Source organism: Coturnix japonica, chromosome 3 (assembly GCF_054131305.1).
Source record: "Coturnix japonica strain WE chromosome 3, WE-NBRP24, whole genome shotgun sequence".
Lineage (NCBI taxonomy): Eukaryota > Metazoa > Chordata > Aves > Galliformes > Phasianidae > Coturnix > Coturnix japonica.
In genome coordinates this window covers 61,798,673-61,811,379 of record NC_140665.1, presented here as the reverse complement: position 1 = coordinate 61,811,379, position 12,707 = coordinate 61,798,673, and positions in this window count along the sequence as shown.

Genomic DNA, 12,707 nt, shown 5'->3' with positions numbered 1-12,707 from the left:
TAATCAGCATAAGAAACTAATTGGGCTCATACATTTTAATACTGATTTACCTGTAAGTCCTCATTCAGTATCAAATGAACGAAGGTTGCTCTGAAAGTAATGCCTCCTATTTATTTCTATGGAAACTATGACAAAGAGCACGATAATGAGGTGTAACAAAACATAACAGTGTTGGTGGGAAGGTTCAGCACTTATTGCCATACCAGCTGCTGATGTCATGGGCCAGCATAAAAACAAGAGGTATTATTTTTGGAGCAGCCTTTGTATATTCTTTTTCATGCCTAAAGACCTCTATGAATAATTTGATCACCCCTTCAGCAACTGTGAGGAGTGAAATCCTTTTTTATGTAGACATTAGATAACCAACCTTCTTATTGTGTATGTCTAACTACTGCACTCCTCAGTTGCAGATGAGACAATTTCAAGTCATGTGTCTGAGTGCACAGATAAACTTCAGCTGCCCAGATCTTGCCCATTACTGAATGCATAAGGGAAGCTTAGATTCTAGTTTTATTCCAAAAAAAGTGTTTGGGTACTTAGTGTAAAGTGGACTTATGTCAAAAGGAGAGAGTAAATGTACTCCAGTTCCAGCAAGAGAGATAACTTCAGCCTGCACTGTGCACAACCTTAAAGGCATTAAACATTTAAATAATAGTAGGATGAATACAAAACATCATTGATTCCTAACCACCTTATGTATAACTTTGAATATACCCTAATAGGGTAATTGCTTACTAAGATGTAGGCATACAGTGAACTTTAAATTGCTCCACTCTACTGAATGATAGGCTGTTTTGCCTTCAGCAGAATGGGAACAACCAGGATTTTTCATGGAAAAAAAAAAAAAAAAAAGTAGGAACTAAGAGTTAAGCCAACAAAATCTAAGTAAGAACTCCGGGGATTTTTGCAAATGCTTATGTGTAGAGTCAGAAAGGAGACGGTAATACCCATTTCTAATGTTATAGCACAGATTCATTCCTGAGCTTATAGTGCTCATTTCCCAAGCCCTAACCAAGGCAACGATCAGGTGGACAAAGTTATCTGTGCATTAGATTTGATGGATTGATAATGATAGGACAAGGGGAATGGTTTTAAACTGAGACAGGGGAGGCTTAGGTTAGATATACTAGGAGTAAGTTTTTCCACAGAGGGTGGTGGCATACTGGAACAGGTTGCCCAAGGAAGTTGTGGATGGCCCTACCCTGGGGGCATTCAAGGCCAGGCTGGATGGAGCTCTGGGCAGCCTGGTCTAGTGTCTGGTAACCCTGCACATAGCAGAAGGGTTGAAACTAGATGATCATTTTGGTCCTTCTGAACCCAGGCCATTCACAGAATCACAGAATTGTAGGGGTTGGAAGGGACCTCTAGAGATCGAGTCCAACCCCCCTGCCAAAGCAGGATTCTATGATTCGCTGAAACAAACAAAGCAAATAAAAGTGTTCAGCATTCTACAAAAATTCTGCAATTTAGTATCCCTTGGAGAAGAAATTTCTGAATCAGTTTGAAGATGATTTTTAATAACATCAACATCTACTCTTCAGATTTTAGATATGACTTGTTTGCAAAGAACTATCATGCTATCATTTGATTTTTTATTAGCTCATTGTTTTTCTGGAATTTAGGGCATTTTTAATTAATGAAAAACACGTTCCTGTGATTTTCCCATGTGTTCTCTCACACACTGATGTGAGAGAGAACTTGTTTACAACTTCACTATTATTTCAAGTGACAGAAACAGATCATGAGCAGAACGTTAAAGCTTTTACAAATATCAGAGACACAAAGTTGGGACACATTATGAAACAACTGGGACATAATGTCTGCGTGACTTATCCAAGAATAGTGTTACTGAGCTATCTGCAAGTCATATGTAGGACAACTCTACACCAGGAAGGATTCAGCAAACCATTGATCAGGTCAGAAAGCACCGACTCAGCCACTGCACAATGCACTTATTAGCATCTGCAGGATGAAAGATTCAGTACTTCCTTCAAATCTTATCTAAAAAAATACAGGTGACATTGTGACACTCGTGGGCACCATGTAGCAACACAAAACATCATGTCTGCCTCTAAGCCTGATGCAGTGGCATGAAACCTTTTAAGATGCAGTGAAGAAATATGTGGCTTGCTGATGAGGGACATCTTCATCCAGCATGCTGTGAGGGTGGCTGCCCACCATGGGCAAGACTGCACCACTATGCATTTATAGACAGAACAGGATGCTATAGCACATTTTTCATTTGATCTTAGCTATGCATGAAAACTACTGCAATTATAGCTATTTTCACTTACCCTGACGTTTGCTTGAATACATCTTTCTTGCTACTTTCCTAGAAGCTGTTAAAAGATTTTCCTTTCTTGGTAGGTCTGTGCTCCATTTTTATTTTGAGCAAGAACAGATGTGCTGCCCATACTATTTTGGATATTTGTATTACTACAGCATCTCATACTCTCATTGTCATTTAACTCTGCCATCCCCAAAAGTCAGCATGGTTCCTGAAGTACAAATCTAATACACTCTCATAACGAGCATAGCAATCAACTAAATATGTCTCCTGAGCTCACTCTTTCCAGACAGGCTTTTTAATGTTCAAGAGAAGAATGAGGTTTATATTGAGCCTTTTCCCCTTTCTTTTGCTAAAAAGGAGTACAATCTACTTTAGCGTTATAAAGCTCAGAGTCTCAGTGCACATGAAATTCTTAAATCTATCCAATAAATTATCCTTAAATGACACATTAAATTATCCTTAAATGATAAATGAACACACTTTAGCCACATCCTGGAGGACTACTCAAGTTTCTCCCATGAAACTTATTTCAAGTGAATTTTGCTCTTCTCCCATGAGACTATCATTTTTTTCAGCTGCTCGTACAACAGTAAAACTATGTGTGTATCCATACACGCATTCCTTTCCCTCTTCAAGGAAAGATCCTGTTGCAGATATGGATACAGATTTTCAACTGAATTACAAAGTGTGTGCTGAGCATTATTTATTCATGTACCTGCCTTCCACATGAGAGGTGGGCCAGTTCAACAATGGCTTCATGTTGTTGTACTCAGTCAACGACAAACAGCAACCTGGAACACAGAAGTGGTTACACAGATATTTCTGTACCCATATGCTCATACTTTGTATATAATACTCCATTATATTTACCCTTATAAAGATCCCCACATGGCTGAGATTGTGCAGAGACCTGTCCTAACCTTAGTTAAGAGAAAAGAACCAGGAGTGACTCCAGAGTTTGAGGGAAAGAGATGACAAGACTACAGCCTTCCACACCAGGACTGGTACCAGAGCTGTGCTGAAGATCATCAGGTTTGTTTTGTCATTCATTACTCAAAGTGAATATATAAATACATGTAATCGTGGGTGTGTTTGTGTGTAGTCAGCCTTAAAAATAGTCAAATACAATTGCTTTTTGTTGCAAGTAGGAAATGGTACAGGCAATACATTCCACTAAGTCAGAATTACTTTTGAATTTAAAGGTGATAAGATTACTATGAAAGAAGAGACTTCAAAATAGAAGTATGAAATACTGTTAACAAAATATTTGACTACTCAGCACAGTTTTAACTTTTTTGGAAGTGCTCACAATGGTTTCAGTCAGTTTTAAATGACACATTTGGGGAACAAGATCTGAAAAATTTCATCTTACTGTAGCTCAGAATGACCTACTTTTCAAGTGGAATAATAATAATAAAAAAAGTCCAGAAATAGCTGACATGACTAAGAACTTCACTGAGCACTGTGAGACTGGATAAGCCTATCAGGTCATGATACCTGCAATGAGAAAAAGGGAGCAGCTCCGTTGTGTACAGTGGTCTGAGATGTGTAAGCTGATGCATGTCTAAGTGATCCCCTTGAAATGGCAAGCTGAAGGTTTGCAGGGACTGAGGAAAAACCTGATAATAATTAGCTTCAAATCAGTCAATCAAACTGACTGTGAAATATTTTTTGATAACATGTAGTAAAATGAAAGAACAAAAATTGTGCAGTAGAATTCTACATCTTGCTACCTGAGTCAAGATTATAAACAAGGATATCAATGTTGTACTTTCAGCTATGATGTGCTCTGAAAATACGTCAAATATCAAGAAGAAAACATCCAATACAGGTTATATTTAAGTATGTTCGTCAGCTTCACAGTACTAATATTTCTATTTTCCAGAACAAACACAACAGAACAATACAAATTTGTAGAGATGTTCAATTAGCCCAAAAGGAAAGTCATTGTTTTAAGAGCCTTATCTTACAGTTTCATAGAATAGAACTTCATCCTGCAAATACACAATCATACATATGGAACTGTGTAACTTCTCCATGAACTCTTTATTTTCAGGCTCAGTGAATAAACTTGATTGAGGATGTGCTTCTTCTGTAATGCTACAGCATGATTATCAGGATCTGGAGATAGATATATGTATGAAGTTACAGAAAACCCGGGTCTTCCAAAAACATAAAAATCCTGATTTCCCGTGCTGCAGAAGGTAATATACAATATGTGCAACATCAGCAGGCTATCAAGCAGGATGTTGTGTTTTCTTTGGCTGAGAAAATAGAGAGGATCAGATAGATTGGTAAAGCTCTGAATGCCAAAGATTTAAGGAATTAGAACCACCAGCCAAAGAAAAAAAAAACAAAACTCAGACAAGGAAAGTGATGTTTTTAGGGATTCAGCCAAGACTAAGATATAGTAACATAAATTGGCTTTGAAGAAGGAAAAATCACATTTTGTATATGCAGGAGGCAGCTAGAGGCTTTGACATTTGTAGAGTTCCTGAATTACTTCCAAAATCCTTATGTGATAAGGAGACACACTAGCACCGACGATGGAAAGAATGATGCTGCCTGCAGGTAAGTGGATTACAGTGTTAACTATTGGTCTGTCAACATATATAGGTCACTCTTCCTTAAAACAGACAATGTACTCTTTAGAACCTGTGTAGCTCAAGCTCACATATAAACTGAAGGTAACCGTGATGTACCCTGAATGAGCAACACACATATGCACATTTGTGGCCTTATTTTAGTATGACAGGAAAATGTTTATCTATACATCCAACCCATTCCAGGTTCTGGGTGTTTCTTCAATGGAACATTAGTTCCACAAAGGCTAAAATATTCTGAAAAAATATTTTGAAAATATCTCAGAAGTTACCCACATTGCAATATTATATCAAGTAAGAATATCCAAAAGAGAAAAACTACCAAACAAAAAACAAGCAACAAAAAAGTCTTATAAAACAGGAAAAAGATAATGCCTTCTATCTAAAACTTAACAATCCTGACCTACTATGGTCATTCAATGAAACAGCACAGACATTCATACTGGATTCAAAAATCTGGTGAGCTGAAATAGACATATCCAAATACTTCATGCATGTAAGAAAAGGTCTCCAAACAGGAGACAGAACTGATACCAGAACCAAACGCCTTTGCAAAGAGATAGAGCAGAATCAGTGCATAATGTATCGAGTGTGGGGCATGGAGTGGGAATAAAAAATGTTTGATCCAACTTTGAAGCACATGCGTCAAAACACTCTCTTCCCATTGAAAATCTTGGATACAGCTTTGCTGTCTTCTACAGAGAAGAATGCAACCAGACTGCTACCAAAGTGACAAAGGCTTGCATGCTTGAAAGTAGCTTGTAAATAATAACACAGCAAGCAAATGTGTCAATAAGCTTACTTCTGTTGTGAATATTGTATAGCAATAGCAAGGATTCAGTAGGACTGACAGCAGTATAGCCGAGTGTTTATATAAATGTAAGCTGTCAAATATTTATATCAGCTTAGAATTTTTCCCAGTGACTTTTGCTCAGTGATCTTTTACCACCACTTCCTGAATGAGGCACTTCCTTCTCATCTCTGCTTAACTTTTTGAAAGCTGTTTTGTTGTAGTTACTGTATTACTTAGCTACTTAGTTTTGAATTATTATTATGTTTTAATTCTTTATTTTTAGATTAATAATTACCTAGAACCAATGTGATCAGTTAATGCAGAACATCCTGTATACTAAAATAATGCATGTGTCCCTCAGGTAGATTTAAACCTGTTGGGAGCTGTACTAGCACAGATAATAAAGAGTTGCTCAATCTTGGACCAACATTGAATTAAAAATCTTAAAATAATGTTTCCTTCAACATGGTAATTCCTTGGATAAGAGAAGGAGGATTACAGACCATTGGCAGAAGTACTGCAGTGATTTTTAGAAAGTAACATTTTTAGAAATCTGTTTGTGTTAATTAATCACCTGGATGGATGTCAATTTTTTTCCACATGGAAGAACTCAATGACACAGCTTTGCTTCCATTTTACACCACACTGCTATGTCAGACGCCATTCTGTCAGACAGCCCCTCTGCTGCCATCTGTCACAGGGCAACAACATGTTACTGAAAGTTGGTGGGAAGGTTCGACTTCTACTGTCATACCACCAACATCTGCCTGTGACATCATAAAATACTAAGCATTACTTTCAGAGCAGCCATGGTAGGTCCACATTATCTGGCCTGTTATTTGACTAGAACCTTTCCAGAAGGCTTGTTATCTTAGAGGCTTGAGGAAAGGGGTTTAGTTCGTCTACTCCAAGCCTTTTAAAATCCCAGCCCTGCATGCAGCAAGGGCATTTTCTTTCATTTCAGGACAGTGACACTGTGCTAGAAGGGCTGTATTTGTGTTGTGATGGTAGAGTTAATAAAAAATGATTTATTTCCTAATATGCAGCTTTCAAGTAGCACAGAGCCTTCTGGCATTAAAGGACAAAGGTCAACACGGATATATGAGTTGCTAATGTTTTATCCTGTGCTTTTTTTTGCATGCTCTTTCAGTACTTGGCATTTGTCATGCTGACAACTATTTTCATTAGGATCTTTATCCATTCTCTGCTTCAGACATAGAAAGGAAAACTAGTGATGGTATGAAAGCTTAAAGAGATGGGAGAGGGAATTACCATCAGAAAGACACTATTTTTAATTTACATTGGGTTAGGATTAATGATTGGTGCCTTCCTGTTCCTATCAATAAAAGGAAGAAGTTGAATGAACTTAATTTACAACAAGCCTGTGAAAAGTAGGCAAAGGCCACCCTATCAAGTCTTGTAAAGCAGTAACTTGTCTAAGAAGAGTTCACACTGGTAAGTGAATAATTCTGCATTGTTTCCTTGGCTGTCAAATTGTGATTCCATAATGAATCAGGAAAACAAACAAACAACAACAAAAGACACAGTAAATAGTGAAAGTAGGGATAGGAAAAAATAATCATACAGCAAGAAGGTTGAGACAATAGAATGTTTGAAGGTCATGTCCAAATATTTCTCGCAGAAAAAAACAAGAGCCCCCACCTCCCTATATATCTCACCAAAGAATTTACAAACAAACTGTCCATAACAAAACCAGGGACAGAAGTGAAGCAATAATAGGAATAGGTGCAGTAGTAGGACCACAACAGTGGTTTGTAGCAGCTCTTCAACGCTGTTCATGAAAAAACACCCCCAGAGTCAGTGACTCCACCACTCCCCTGGGCAGTCCATTCCAGTGCCTGACCACCCTTTCTGAGAAGTAATACTTCCTAATGTCCAGCCTGAATCTCCCCTGACGCAGCTTGAAACCATTCCCTCTAATCCTATCACTAATGACATGAGAGAAGAGGCCAACCCTCAGCTCACCACAACCTCCCTTCAGGAAGTTATAGAGAGCAATGAGGTCTCCCCTGAGCCTCCTCTTCTCCAGGCTGAGCATTCCCAGCTCCCTCAGCCTCTCCTCATAAGGCCTGTGCTCCAAACCTCTCACCAGCTTTGTTGCCCTTCTCTGAACACGTTCCAGGGCCTCAATGTCTTCCTTGCAGTGAGGGGCCCAAAACTGGACATAGTACTCGAGGTGTGGCCTAACCAGTGCCGAGTACAGGGGGACAATTACCTCTCTGCTCCTGCTGGCACCACTGTTCCTGATGCAAGCCAGGATGCCATTGGCCTTCTAGGCCACCTGTGTACACTGCTGGCTCATGTTCAGCCGAACATCAATCAATACCCCCAGGTCCATTTCCTCTATGCAGTCTTCCAACCACTCTGCCCCAAGCCCGTAGCGCCACCCAGGGCTGTTGTAGCCAAAGTGCAGGATGCAGCATTCAGTCTTGCTGAACCTCATCTTACTGGCTTCAGCCCAGCTCTCCAGCTTGTCCAGATCCCTTTGTAGAGCCTTGCTACCCCCAGGCAGATCCACACTCCCAGCCAATTTGGTGTCATCTGCAAACTTACTGAGGGTGCACTCGACGCCCTCATCCAGGTCATCAATAAAAGGACAGGCCCCAGCATTGACCCCTGGGGAACACCACTCATGACCAGTCACCAGTTGGATTTAACTCCATTCACCAACACTCTCTGAGCCCGGCCCTCCAGCCAGCTCCTTACCCAGCCGAGTGTACCCATCCAAGCTATGGGCTGCTAGCTTCTGCAGGAAAATACTGTGGGAGACAGTGTCAGAGGCTTTGCTGAAGTCTAGGTAGACCACATCAACAGCCTTTCCCTCATCCACCAGATGGGATCATAGAAGGAGATCAGGTTGGTCAAACAGGACCTGCCCTTCATGAACCCATGCTCCAAGTCCCAGATCACTTAAGCCAGTTATGTCACCTTTTGTCTGGGTTACTGGCTTGAAGGATGAGGTGTGAGTGTAGAAAGCAACACCTGAGCTATCGGCAACAAAACTTCCATTGTTCTGGTGTTACTTGCTGGGGTAGGATATGAATGCAGTGAACACATCGGAAAAACACTTCCAATTCTTTCAACAGGGCAGCTATGGTTTTAGTGACCACACAGGAGTTAAGGGAAAGAGGCTGCATGAGTTCTGTGGGTATTTTCTGAGCTTCAGAAGCATTTAAGTTAAACGTTTGCTAATGAGATTTTCAGCTCCCTCCGCTGTTTTGCTGAACAGATCTGAGAAGGCCTTGTACATCTTTTGTATTAGCTGTGTTTAGTTTACTGAGAAGCATCACGTACAGGCAGTGCATGTTTACAGTATTTCATTGCATGAGAGAACAGTTGGGTGAGGTCAGGACTCTTCTGTTTGTCCTGGAGTCAGTGTCCATAGCAGAGTAAAACTCCCATGTAACTTCCAGTCCAGGGAGAGGGGAAAAGGTGGAGCACAGATTCCCCTTTGCTGGCTTCCACAGCCCTTAGCAGTAGAGAGGCCCCTTTCACATAATCAACTACAAGCTTGTGTGGCTGATCTTGCCCCACAGCCAGAAAGGATTACAAGCAGAACTAAGCCAACTGCTCCCAGGAAACTGTAGAAACTGGAAGAAAGGGAACAGAGAGGCACATCCCAGCAAACAGTGCAAAATCTGAAGCTCTGAAACACCATGCATAAAGCTCCTTGCAGCATTCAGTATTCCTAGGAGCTCCAATATCACCTCAATGGAGACTGCAAGTAGCAAAATGCTATGGTTGGGATTGTACAAGGCGGGACCTGCTTGTTTTTAAACAAAGATGAGTGATGTGGGAAGGAGGTGGCTCTGGGGCAGCATGATCCGCAGTCCTGGTGCACCCTCTAACATGAACAGCAGAAAATAAGCTACTGCTGTATTCAGCTCTCACATACCTTAGTTTCAATCCCAAAGCTTTAGTTCAGCTCCTGGCTGCTGGATGCATTCAGCCAGCACCTGAAAGACATTGTTTTAGTTATGCACGACCTCAGCCTACCTAAGATCTAATTTTAAATCAACCTGAGTTGAACTCTATCTTGGCCAGACCCTCACTAGAAGGTAAGCAAGGTAATTTCAATGTAATTCATTACAAGAGACACACCTTAGGTGTTTTCTGTCTCAGCACTTCTCCCCGCAGAAGCTCCCCTAACTCTTTGTTCAGGTTGGTATCACTTGGGATAAAAAAAAGCCAAATTAGCCACAGTAACACGCTCTGCTGCTCTTTGGTAGCCTGCCTCAGTAACACAAGGGAAATTCCAAGTCCCACATTACAGCTCTCCCAGTCAGGAGGCAACTTGGCAGTCTGAGAAAACAAAAACAGTAACACTCATGCTAAAGAGGGTTTACAAAAGTATCAGAAATATTTTAAATATTAAAAATACAAGCGTGTAAATAATTTTATTTACGCCTTCCTGCAGCACAAAGAACTCAAAAGAGGCGTGTATACAATAATTAATCACAGCTGCTGTCACATAAGGGCTGAACTCATGTTCCAAAATTTCAGTTCCTTGTTTTTAAAACCAGAAGATGGTCACATGCTCTCCTGTGCCTGAGCACTTTCCCTCTGGAGGTGCTGATTTTCAGAACCACAGTTTGCCTCAGAACATCAAATCTCAAAGGGGTCTTTCCGATTAGCCACTCAAAATAGTTTAGTGAAATTTAACCCATCATTTTAAGACGTATGACACCATTCATCTGGGAATAGGAAACATCTGGTAAGGTAAACAACAGAAAATGCCTCTCAGACTTTACAGTAATCAGCAACTGAGTGTTTTTCCCATCCAAGCCTACTCCAGTTACATTTGCTCTTCCCTTCCCTCTAGTAGAAGGAGCTTTAGATACGGAGTGTTCTCATATGTGAGGAATGAAGGGGGTTTCCAAACAATAATCAGTAGAAGCGCTTACAGAAGCCTTAGAACTGTCCCCGACATGCAGCCCAGGCCTCACCCATAGGTGGAAGCATACTACTATAAAATTATTCAGAGCAATTCTAACCACACCACACTTCATTATTTATTCTTGTTACTTATTTTAAAGGAGAGCATCCAGGTTCTTGACAATCAGGCATTCTATCAGGCAAGTAACGTTTGCAGTACAGTTACAGCAGTGCTGTCTATTCAAGGATTCACTAATTCCACAGATTGTTAGCTCTCAGTGGAATGAAAAAACACTGCCAAAAAATAGAATGAAAGGAAGGAAGGGGAAACAATCAAAAAACCCAGCACAGTGATGCATTTAGGGAAGTATGCCCCATTCATCCACATCACAAAAAAGCTGAAGACTTAACACAGAGAGATTCCACTTAGAAACTCATAGCATTTAAGTCTCTTTCTTCCAGTTTGAGTTGTCAGAAATTCCCCTTATAATTTTGGCCTCCACAGAAAGATACTAAATAGAAACTTTAAAAGAATGTTGCGATTGTGTTTAAAAACCTTCTGGATCGAACAAGGTCGTAGCCAGCCACACAAGAGTGTGGCATTCTGACTCATAACTCCTCACTCGCTCAGATCTTCACTTCCTCAGTTTTCAATTGCTTGCTAGCCTGAAAAAACAAACAAACAAACCCAACCCAAAAGAGCCCCCACCCAGCTCTCCCAAGAAAAATAAGACAGACAGAAGAGACTTGCACAATATTAACTCCATTTTGTGCTAGGCTTAACACAGCTTGATATAACCTACAGCAACACAGTTTTTGCTTCTGCCAGCTAGATCTCTAGGGCACTTTATTGAAACAAATAGCGTTAAAAGCAGCATCAAAAAAGAAAGTTTTAAGAACAGATTTTAAGAATGGAGAACCATTCAATATATGCATTATCCATGTGGAGCTTGTTTGGAAACTGCAGCATGGAATCACTTAAAGCTTACCCGCAGCCTTTTTTTCCTTTTCTTCTGGCAGCACAGTCATGGAAAACACTAGACCAAGTTTCTAATGTAGGAAGTTGATCTCTACTTCTGCCTGCTTTTATCCAGCTTTGACATCTAGTTTTGCCAAGTCATCTATCTACAATAAATGCCATTTCAAAGAGATACCATCTTCTCTGGGGTAGACTGAAATGCATTAAACACTATGTTTAAAGTTGAGCTGCTGGCTATGGTAGATAACCATTATTTAAATAAGATTATAGAACTTTCTATAATAGATATATCTAGAACTATCTATAGTCGCATACTCTCTCAGAGACGAGAGAATACTACAATAGGTAACTACTACAAATTACTAGAGTTAAAAAACAGTAGCTATTAAAAAGTACTTTTTCTGTTGCCATGTTCTGAACAGTCTCTGATTATAATTGTTTGAAACAGCTATGTATAATACAGTTCCTTTTACAGGTTATTTAAATCCCACCAGAAATTTGGCTAAAAAGAGTTGCCTCAGAATACTACCAGACATGCAAACATAAGTTGTCAGTTCTAGGCTCAGAGCAAAGAAAATTCTGAATTTTCAGATTTGTTTTAAGCCCATTCACAAATTATCGGAATATTACTTAAAGGATGGGAAGACTGAGTTCTGAAAACACCCACAGGTATTCTGAGCTCTTGCTAAGATAACTTCTTGAAGTGAAAAGTGAAAACAACATCAAACGCTTTGCAAGAACATTCGTAAAATGAAGATGGCAGCAAGATGATAAACACTAGGAAAAAAAAAAAAAAAAGTAATAAAAAACCTTCAGAACTGATAACATGAATATCAAAATACATCTATTCTCACTCTTCCAGATTTTTAGAAATTGGATAGTGAATGTCACCATTTGAACATGTAAAGCTAAAAGCCAGTTGCACTTGAATTACATCAGTCCTTTAAGGACAGGTTTTGGCTTTTTTTCCCCTCTTGTCCTCTAGGCTTAAACACAGTCTAACAAAACTGGACCTAAGGCATAAGAGACATTCATTTTGCAGAAGAAATCTGCAAAATTTATAGAAGGGTTAGCAACAGCTTCTCTTCAGAAGGGGAAAAATTAATAAATTAAACTGCTTACGTTTGGAGAATTCACACAGTTAAT